Below are 9,238 nucleotides of genomic sequence, written 5' to 3'. Positions count from 1 at the left end.
CATTTATGAAGCATCTTCTCTGCATCCCAGCTACTGTTGTAACCAAGACCAACAGCAGCCCCAAACAGAAGGGTCCAGGGCTGCCTTTCTGAGAGGCTGTGGCGATCCCAGTCTTTGCCCCATTGTCATCTCTTTCCAAATACCCTCTTCACAGTGTTATGGGGGCCTGGGGAATGAGGTTACAGAGAGCTCTGTGGTTCAGCTTCTGGGTTACTGTTCCAGGTCCCTTCTCTCTCCTTCAAGCTTCCTCCTATTACTCTTCGGTCACTCCATTCTTCTACCCTCTAGTCTAATGGTCCCCAGCCTTGGCTGCACACTGGAATCAAATAAAGTCTTAAAAAATTCCAGTGACCGAGGCTCAGCCCAGACAAATGAGGTCAGAATCTCGGGCAGAGGATGGGGTGAGACACAGGCGTCAGTAAGTTTAACAGATCCTCAGGGGATTCCCAGTTGCAATCAATGCTAAGACAGGCTGACAGAGTCCAAGGACAGAAGTCTATCTTTCAGCAAGCCTGTCTCTCAGGAAGCAGGTTCCTTTTCATCTGGAACCCAGCCCATTCTTTTTTTTGTCTTTTTGCCATTTCTTGGGCCGCTCCCGCAGCATATGGTGGTTCGCAGGCTAGGGGTCCAATCAGAGCTGTAGCCACCGGCCTACGCCAGAGCCACAGCAACTCGGGATCTGAGCCACATCTGTGACCTACACCACAGCTCACAGCAATGCCAGATCCTTAACCCACTGAGCAAGGGCAGGGATTGAACCTGCAACGTCATGGTTCCTAGTCGGATTCGTTAAACACTGAGCCACGACGGGAACTCCCCAGCCCATTCTTTAATTGGAGCCCCAACTGTCCCCTCTAGGATACCCAAATCCTATCTTGCTGGTGTGTCTCAATTATGACCAAAGAATTTTCTGGAACATCATGTTCTCTGCTTTGAGGATTCAGCTCCTCTCCAGTTCCTCTGACATCCCTACAGCTCAGTATGTTAGGGAGCATAGTTAGGCAGGCAGTGTACAGTGCCTGCTGCTAAGAGCGATGCCTCTCAATGATCCTTGCCAATCCCCAAATCCTGTTACTAACCCCAATTTCAGAATCTTGGTGCCATTAACCCACATTCCTGCGGGCAGTGACACCCACCTCCCCGGTCTCTCATCTCTACCATTTCTCTTCTCAGAGATTCCTAAAGGCAGGATGTTAGCTCCCCTGTAAGATTTTAATCTGTGACTAGAAGGCTGGGAGTCCCTGTCATGGTGCAGTGGTTAATGAATCTGACTAGGAACCATGGGGTTTTGGGTTCGATCCCTGGCCTCACTCAGTGGGTTAAAGATCCAGCATTGCCGTGAGCTGTGGTGTAGGTCAAAGATGAGGCTCAGATCCCACGTTGTTGTGGCTCCAGCGTAGGCCGGCAGCTACAGCTCCAATGAGACCCCTAGCCTGCGAACCTCCATATGCTGATGGTGTGGCCCTAGAAAAGACAAAAAAAAAAAAAAAAAAAGAATAGTAAGTATGATTAGAAGGCTGTAGTGGCTGCCCCCTGGAATCTGAGGAAATGAATAGAAAATGTCACCTTACCTTAAAATGGAAAGTAATGGAATCAATATAAAACAGATAAAGTAGCCTTTCTGATCTCATGGGTTTTTTTGGGGTTTTTTGTTTTGTTTTGTTTTTGTTTTCGTTTTTTTTGCTTCTTAGGGCCACACCCACGGCATACAGAGGTTCCCAGGCTAGGGGTCAAATCAGAGCTATAGCTGCCAGCCTACACCACAGCCACAGCAATGCAGGATCCAAGCCGAGTCTGCTACCTACACCACAGCTCATGGCAACACCAGATCCTTAACACATTGAGAAAGGCCAGGGATCGAACCAACCTGCATCCTCGTCGATGCTAGTCAGATTTGTTAACCACTGAGCCACAATGGGAACTCCCTCTGATCTCATCTAAATAACCCACTTTAAAAGCTAAATCTGTAAGGTTGGTACAAATGAGAGCCAATACGAGTTAAAAAAAAAAAAAAATCAGGAGTTCCTGTGGTGGCTCAGTGGTTAATGAACACTACCAGCATCTGTGAGGACACAGGTTCGATCCCTGGCCTCGCTCAGAGAGTTAAGGAGCCGGTGTTGCCATGAGCTGTGGTGGATTTCGCAGACACAGCTTGGATCCAGAGTTGCTGTGGCTCTGGCGTAGGCCAGTGGCTACAGCTCTGATTAGACCCCTAGCCTGGGAAACTCCATATGCCACAGGTAGGGCCCTAAAAGATAAAAAGACACACACACACAAAATTCAGATGATTAAGGTGTAACTTTAGATCTGGGATGGATTTAATGCAAAAACAAAAACTTTTAAAACACTGTTCTTTAAATGGAGAAGATAAGACAATTTAGGGTATAGAAAAAAATTAATATTTCAATTTAGATTCAATTTAATTTAGGTGAATTTTAAAAATCCCCATTCTTCTTAATATACACATTGATAGTAGTACATGTATATAATTTATAAATAAATAAATGTATGCGGGGTTAGCACTCGAAAAGTTTTACTCATAGGAGTGCACATTAAAAAAAGTTTAGATAAAACTATTCTAAATAATTACATTATGGGAGTTCCCTGGTGGCCTAGGGTTTAAGGATCCAGAATTGTCACTACTGTGGCCCTGGTCTCTGCTATGACGTGGGTTCAATCCCTCACCCAGGAAACCTCCACATGCTGTGGGTACAGCCAAAATAATAATAATAATAATTATTATTATTATTACATTATAAAATCTCAATATACATAGAAATCCAGTGGTCAACTTGGAATGAGAAGATGGTGAAAATAGCAAAAGTTGATCAGTATTTATCCAGCACTACTGAGAAACAGTATCCTGACCAGAAGAATACCTATACACTCTTATCAGAGTATGTCCAGCTATTATGGCTTACATGTCAATTCCTCAGAGTTACCCTGTGCCCACAGTGATACTCGCAAACCTTCTGGTAGTAGACTGACTTTTCTTGCAGACTTTCCTACAGGGAGATCACATATAAACTAGCCAACGACTGATTCCAGGTCTGTTTGGAGATATTGAAAATCATAAAATAGCCTCCCGACCTATCAGGTGGTTTGATGGTTTGGGTCCGAGTTTCTAGTAAGCTGAGTAAACAGGTCAAGTCTCAGGAGCCTGATCACCTCTAAGAGAACGTGAGACTCTGGACCTCTCAGGAGTTCTGTCCTGAGCACTATCTTAACACAGGACTTGACACATACAGCACTTAATTTGTGTGGATCCCAGAGAGACCAGGTTCTCCTAGTCCATGTATGTTTTCAAGAAAAGGAAATAGGTCTCATTGTTAGGTGTTAATAGTAGAACCCCAGACACTTCAGGATACATAAATGGAAATAATCCAAATGTCCTTCTGACAAATGGATAAATAAGAAATGGCAAATCAATACACTGTTAATACAATGTACTAATATACATAGTACAATAGATTATAATACACAGATTATACACCACTGTATATAAAATGGATAAACAACAATGATTTACTGTATAGCCCAGGGAACTATATTGATATCTTATAATAACCTATAATGGAAAATAATATATATATTATATATATATAAACAACTGAATCACTTTGTTGTACATCTGAAACTAACACAATACTGTAAATCAACTATACTTCAATTAAAAATATAAAATGGGGAGATCCCATCATGGCTCAGTGGTTAACGAATCCGACTAGGAACCATGAGGTTTCAGGTTCGATCCCTGGCCTTGCTCAGTGGGTTAAGGATCCAGTGTTGCTGTGACCTGTGGTGTAGGGCACAGATGTGGCTCGGATCCCATGTTGCTATGGCTGTGGTGTAGGCTGGTGGCTACAGCTCCGATTTGACCCCTAGCCTGGGAACCTCCATATGCCACAGGAGTGGCCCAAAAAATGGCAAAAAGACAAAAAGACAAATATATGTATATATATATATATATATATATATATATATATATAGGCTCTTTTGATCATAAAAAAGAAATAAAGATTTTTTTAAATTTTATTGGTGTATAGTTGATCTACAATACTAAACTAGTTGTATTAGTTTCAGGTATACAGAAAAAGAATAACATTCCGATTCATGCTGCAACATGGATACATCCCAAAAACATAATAAGTGAAAGAAGCTAGTCACAAAAGACCATGTATTATATTATTTCATAAATATGAAATGTCCAGAATGGAAATCTACAGAGACAGAAAGCAAATTAGTGAGGAGTTCCCATTGTGGTGCCGTGGAAACGAATCTGATTACTATCCATGAGGAGGCGGGTTCGATCCCTGGCCTTGATCAGTGGGTTAAGAATCCAGCATTGCTGTGACCTGTGGTGTAGGTCGGCATCTGTGGCCCCAATTCAACCCCTAGCCTGGAAACTTCCGTATGCCACGGGTACGCCCCCCCCCAAAAAAATGAAGTATAAGATGAAGAGATGATCAACAGTTCTTGTGGATTTCCTCACTGGGATGGTTTTCTCCTAGTCACTGTTTTGCTTCCTGAAATTGCTCTCTAAGTGCAGAGAGAAAAATCCAAAGGATCATGAGATTCAGAGTTCCCACAGATGTCCGTACAGCTGGCCACTTGTACCTCAATTCATGATAGAAAAGGTCATTGGGAGCAGAGGAATCCTGATCCCTACCTCACACCCTCTGTAGTTCCTATAATCCCAATAAGACAAATAGTTTACAATTGGAAGAAACCCAGAAAATTCCAGCTAAGATGATAATCTGGACTTTTAAATATCCACCTAATCTGCCTAAGATTTAGAATCATAGAATTTCAGACCTGGAAGATCTCACAGAATTTTAAAACTTAATTTAAGCCCTTCATTGTACAGGCAATTTGACAAGCTCCTTTCCCACATAATATGGGATAGAAACTTTCTCTGTCATCTCATCCCCAAACCTGCTCACAGAGTGTGTGTTGCCCACCTTCTCCCAGGGTCCTTTGCTTCTTCTTGTCTCTTCTCCCCCCGAATCTCCTGCTTCTAGTTCAGAAAGTTTGAAATTGCCTTCCTGTATGGCAGAAAATTGAATTTGTCATAGCCTACATTCTCCTGGTTCTTTAGTTTACAGAGAAAAAAAATTATGCTCAGTGCTCCAAGCTCTGGTACTGAATATTTAAAGAAGGGCTTTTGGAAGTTGGAAGAATATGTTATTTTTTCTCTCAAGGGCCTGGCTCTTGCAATTCAATGTGTGGTTTCCCAATTACTACTGCTGCAACAGGCACCAGGAGTCTATCTTGGCCATCAAATCTTCAACTTCAACTCCTCATTTTTCTGTGCTTTCTGTCTATAAAAACTGACCATCCCTAAGGGGAGCCTCTGGTTGAATTTTTGGAAATGTACCAAATGCATCCCCCAAAAAATGGACCCAAAAAAGGCACACACAAAAAACAAACAAACAAAAAACAAACCACATAGCATTATTTATACATCTAAAAACTATCCCAGGAGTTCTCTTGTGGCACAGCGGGTTAAGGATCTGGTGCTTTCACTGCAGCAGCTCAAGTTGCTGCTGTGGTGCAAGTTCAATCCCTGACCCAGGAACTTCCACATGTCTAAATAAATTAAATTAAATTAAATTAAAAAGTAGCCTACAACTCAAGCTGTCTATCCTAATGTTTTACGATTTGATGACTTTAACCTAACCAGCCCTTGGTCTTCAGTGCCCTTTTCATGGCAGTAGATTGAGCTCCCCACAACCAATTCTTCAGTCTTCCCATAAATTCCTAGGTGGAACCTCCTCTTCCATTCTCCGTTTCCTTTCCTCTTCTCCATACAGAGGGGCAATGGTCTTCTAAAACCATCTCCCAGTGGGTTGCCAGTGGTAGAAAGAATGGTCACATGGCCCCAAAGTTGTGTGTCACAGCCTAAAACAAGTATATAAATGCTTTGAAATTGCTTGTTTTTGTCTTGAAGATTCCTGCGTATGTTCAATTCTCCTCCAAAACGGACCACTATTTCCTTTAGCTATGACAAGTATGTTTTAAATGACATATCAAAAGCACTTAGCTTATTCTCTTAATCTCTGAATAAAATTAATCCTCCAGTATAAAGCACTACTTTGATCCTTTGACTTTCTAATAGACCCTAACACATTGCTGAGGGCCCCTAGTGATGGGCACTAAATTTTTGAAAATGGGTAGATGCTTTGCCAATACTAAATCTGGGGTGCTACCAGGTGTTTCAAGCCACTGATCGTATCAGGGAGTAAAGACAATATTTGTGAAATAAATTATTTGGAAGAGAATATAAAAAAATTAGCCACTTTGAGCAGGGTTGAAGACCTGCTCAGAAAATAATGAGTAAAAATTGTTTTGCTCATTGTTCAGAAACAATACCAGCTTTGCAGCATTTACGGTAGGCATATGTAATATTTGCATCTTTGTAGTATACAAAGGAATACCATTTGGGAAATAGTAAACTACTGTATTAACCTTTGGTGGTCTTCAGTTCCAAGTCATTCTAGAACATTCAGGGAGGAATCATTTCATGCCTAGAGGTTTCAGGTCATAGATTTCCTTCCTGTAGAGCAGACAGTCTTTTTCATGTGGCAGTGGGGCCACAGGACTGGCTGTCCTAGGGGAGGAAAATCCTGGCCCTTCCAATTGGAAGAATTGTGGGGAGGAAAAGGGAAGAAGAGGCTGAGAAGGAAGGAAGGTAAAAGGAGCTTCCCCTCTCCACCTCGGAGCCCTGCCCCAAAGCAGGGGTCTCATGTTTGTTTGCTATGCTGTATAACAAAGTACCACAAATATGGCGGCTTCAAACAAATCTAATTTATTACCTTAGTTTCCATGGGTCAAAAGCCCAGCATGTTTTAGCTGGTTCTCAGCTCAGGGTCTCACAAGGCAGAAGTCAAGCTTGGCTGGCTCTATTTCTACTTGGAGGATGACTCTGGAAAGATCTGCTTCAAAGCTCATTCCAGAATTCCTTTCATTCTTTTCCTTGCAATTGCAGGATGAGGTCCCGAGGTCCTGCTATGCTGCTAGCCGTCCCCCAGGATAACTCTCAACAACTAAAAGCTGCCCTCAGCTCCTTGCCAAGTGTCTCGCACTTCCAATCTCTCTGACTCTGCTGTCTCCAACCTCCAGATCTGCTTAAAGGGCTCATGCGAGTAGATCTGGTCCACTTGGCTAATCTCCCTCCCTTAAGGTCAACAGATCTGCGAAATCCCTTCACAGCAGCACCTAGATTAGTGTTTTATTGAATCCTAGGAGCAGGTGTGAGTACACCAAAGGCTGGGGACCCCTGGGTCATCTAAGAGTTCTGCCTGTGCCCAGGCAGTCCTAAACCCCCACATATGAATGAGGAAGCCTGAAGACATCTGGACTGGTGCAAGCTTCCCCTGGCACCCTGCAGGAAGTTCCACGCCTCTGGGAAAAGCCCACACCTGATGCTGTCACTTCTAATCTAACAAGAGCAGTGATGGGTGTTGTGGAAAAGGCCACTATTCAAATGAGCCTGAGGCAGGCCTTCCGGTTCCCAAGTTCTCCCCATGGTGAGCAGGTGATTGGAAGTGCCCAAGCCTAGAGAGTCTGCAGGGGCATTGAGGGCTGGAGACCCAGCCTGAAGGCAAAGCTAGGGGAGTGGAATTGATGGAGACTTGGAGATCAAAGAACCCAAACAAGAGCTGGAGCAGGGACCCGAACAGTCTCCAAAGCTGCCAGGTCCTGCCTCCTGCAAGACAGCCAGATGAGATCCAGAGACGCCCACAGGGGTTCTCTTTACTGTTCTCAGCCCAGTGAACCACCTTCCCCATTCACCAGCATCCTCGTGGAAAGAGAGGGGAGCAGGGAGATTGGAAAGCCTGAGCAAGGGTCCCAAAGAGACTGAATCCTGGTTTCCTGGCACTAACGGGGTTCCCAGACCTAGGACTTCGAGTTTTAACAGTGGGAAAATCCTGGTGAACCAGACAGTTGGCACCTGAGTCGGAAGAGATGGTCTAAATGATTAAATTGAGCTAAGATATAAACTTTGCTGCAGCAAATTGTGTCTCACACACACACACACACACACACACACACACGTGAGTGTGTACGTGTGCACACACACTCACTACCCACCTCAGAAAGATCACATAAGTGTAGAGAAATAACCAGCGGCATTTTCTTTGCTTACGTATCTTGCAGTGCTAGTCAGTTTCCACTCCTGTGTTACCATTTTCCTAAGTATTTTCACCCATATTCTCTTACTTCATCCTTGCAGTAGCCCTGTAATACAGACAGAAAGACACCACGGGGACCTCACAGGAAGGTAAGGTTAAAGGACATGGCTGAAAGCACATGGACAGTGACCACAGGGCAGGGCCAGCGCTGGAGCCAGATCTTCTGATTCCCTTTTTGGCACATGATGTATCTTCAGAATCTTGGAATTTTCCACCTATGCTTACCTCTTCCAGCGACTTGTTTAATTTTGTTAATACATTAAATCATGCATATTCATGAATGTTAATTACTATTCATTGAGTGTCCATTCACTGTATGTCCATGATAGGACCACAGGCGGCCATGGTCACGGCTGAACAGCAGCCGCCTGCTGTGGGCCTCACCTGCCTTCCTTTTTGTGGATGACAATAGGAAAGCCAGAACAAAGAGCAGGTCCAGCCGAGCGCTAGCTCTGTGTGATGCTTCCCCCTTGTGGCCAACTTGCTGCTTTGGACAGGAAGAGAAGAATTCTCCAGAGGTCTTCCATGCTTAGGGATTACCTACGAAGTCACTCAGGTAGGGCGTGAGGGGCTAGGTGGGGCTCCCTCAGCCCCCTGCCCCAAGATTTCACATGAAATTCCTGTCTTTTGGATAGGGAGATGGAGAGATCTGGGTGTCCAAAGATTAAGACCCAGGAAATGAAGTCTCTGACCTCCAAATTCCAGCCAGGGACTTTCTTGTTGTTCCTGGGCTGATTTTCTAAGATACAGCAGCGCTTGGCTGCCAACAGAGGCTCCTTACATCTCGAGGATGTCAGTAGGTTGTAAGCAACAGCTGATGTCCAAGAATGGTTGGTGTGGAGGAGAATTAGTGGGTGGTTAACCACCCCACGATCTTCATCAGAGCTGCCCTCAAGCCCTCCTTGGTGTTATTCTTTCATTATGTATATATTCCTTCAATTTCATATACACTCAAATAAAAGCACCTTTAGATACTGCAATTTTTTTGTGTGTAAAGAGAGCTTTAAGGCCAGTCCCCTAGGACCTCCTGCCAGCTCCCTCAC

Source organism: Sus scrofa, chromosome 8 (assembly GCF_000003025.6).
Source record: "Sus scrofa isolate TJ Tabasco breed Duroc chromosome 8, Sscrofa11.1, whole genome shotgun sequence".
Taxonomy (NCBI): Eukaryota; Metazoa; Chordata; class Mammalia; order Artiodactyla; family Suidae; genus Sus; species Sus scrofa.
The sequence above is the reverse complement of the archived record's forward strand: the minus strand, read 5'-3'. Positions refer to the sequence as shown.